Source organism: Pteropus alecto, unplaced genomic scaffold, assembly GCF_000325575.1.
Source record: "Pteropus alecto unplaced genomic scaffold, ASM32557v1 scaffold103, whole genome shotgun sequence".
NCBI lineage: Eukaryota > Metazoa > Chordata > Mammalia > Chiroptera > Pteropodidae > Pteropus > Pteropus alecto.
In genome coordinates this window covers 2280605-2282869 of record NW_006436288.1, presented here as the reverse complement: position 1 = coordinate 2282869, position 2265 = coordinate 2280605, and positions in this window count along the sequence as shown.

Genomic DNA, 2265 nt, shown 5'->3' with positions numbered 1-2265 from the left:
GAATAAGAGAGAACTTCCTAACCAGAAGAGTTCTAAGACTGTGGGATAATCATCTCCCCTTTTCTGCAGACCCCACAGACGAGAAGCCTTTTCCCAACTTGTGTATTTCTCTCCATGACTCCAGCTTTCTCCTATTTTCCTTCATGTATTAAACTACATTCTAGGGACATCCTTTAATTTAATCTACAACAATCTCTGCAGTAACTAATATCTCTGCATTACAGACTCTGCAGCAATATAAATGAGCAATTTGCCTAAACTTTCATGGCTACTGAAACTCAGGGCCTGTATTGAGACATAAGTTGGCTAGACCCCAAAGCCAATGATGCAGCTGAAACCTTGGGGTTATTGTTTACTCTCTCCTGTCAATACCACTCACTTGGTATTTATTCTTTAGTCATATTGGAGATACATCATTCTCATCACTGACTAGTCTAAAAGTTTCTTGCAGGCAAGACTTATACCTCCTTCATTCCTCTGTCACTCAGATACAGAAGCTTATAGAGAAAAATATCATATATATATACATATATGTTATATATATATGTGTGTATGTGTGTGTGTGTATGTGTGTATATATATGTGTATATATATATGTGTATATATATATATAGGCTGAATATTTTCTTTCTGCTCCTCAGATAAAATCTGCACCCTTCTCTCCTCTGCTCTGTATATCTAGGAATTTGGCCTTCAGCAAATAGGCTTCTTTGAGTTCTGATTACCGTCTGGGTGAGGTGAATAGAGAGGGAGGAGAGCAGGGCCAGCTTCATGGATGTACAACCTATATTGTTACATGGGGTCCCATGCTTAGAAGGCCTTATACTTGGTTTAATGGTCTGCTGTCATTGTTTTGAAATCCTTAATGACTTTTGAACAAGGAGACCCGCGTTTTCATTTTGCATTGGGTCCCAAAATATGTAGCTAAACGTAGGAACGAGTTTGGAATGTCAAGATCACAGCTTCTGTACCCTCTCCGCAGGGCTCTCTTCCCTCACTCCTTCAGGTCTAGGGGTGATCAGAGAGCCTCTGCTGTTACTGCTCCTGGGGTTTTCCTACACCATTCTCACACCTTTGTTAATAATCTCTCAGACTGATTTGAGTGTACTAGCACTCTCCTGACAGACTCCCTGATAGTAAAGAGAGAAAATAGCTTCTTTTATATATTTGGTAAGTATTTACTGAGTACTTGCTATAAGTCAAGCACTGGATATACAGCAGAGAATATAAAGCACAAAATGAACAAGCAAACAAGACGGTTTTCCTGTTCTGTAGGAGTTTATATGCTGGAGGGGAAGAGAAAGTAGATATACATACAGACAGACAGACAGACATACATGATACATCAAATAGTGATAAGAGTTATCAAGAAAATAAAGCAGGGAGAAGGGCTGGAGGGTACTGGAGGAGTGCTATTTTAGATAGGGCGATCAAGCGGGGCCTCTCTGATGAGACCTGGGTAAAGTGAGGGACAAAGCTGTGTAGCTCTCTGGGGGCTGAATATACAGGCAGAGAGAATAGCAAGCGCAAATCCCTTGGTCAGTAGTTTACTTGGCATGTTAGGGAAACACCAAGAAAGCCTCATGGCTGCAGCAAGGGTGGCACACACGGGCTGAGGGGCAGCCAAGGGTCATGCCCCTCTAAGATGTGTCATAGATTTTAAAAGGCTTTATATTCTGCGTGAGATAGGAAACCACTAGAAGGTTTTAAAGAGAGGAGTGACAGAATCTCATTTCTTGTCTTTATTCGAGGCTCTCTCTGGCTGGTGTGTGCTGTATGGGTAGTAGCAGGGCAAAAGTAGAAAGTGTGACACCATATAGGATACTCAGAATGGTCCAGGGCAGAGCTGTAGCGCCTCAGGTTCGTGTGGCAGCACTGGGGGTGAGAAGTGGTCAGATTCAGGGTGTATTTTAAGGGCAACAGGTGTGAAGATGAAAGATGTCAAAGCCTGTTCTAAGGTGTTTGGCCTGTGGAATTGGATGAAAGGAATTGCAATTTACTAAGATGAGGAAGACTGAGAGAGGAGCAGTTCAAAGCCGGGGAGGAATCAATAGAGATGTTAATAGTACTTGGGAATGAAAAAGACTTTGGTCCAATCAGGGAAGGCCTTGAATTCTAGATTCATGAATTTGGCCTGTTTCTTATAAAGTTATGAAAGATCTTAAGAGAATGAACCTATGATTTAGGAAGCTAAATCTACGGCATGAAAGATGAAATAAAACGGCAGAGAACAAAAGCCCCTTCCATTCTAGACATCAATGAGGA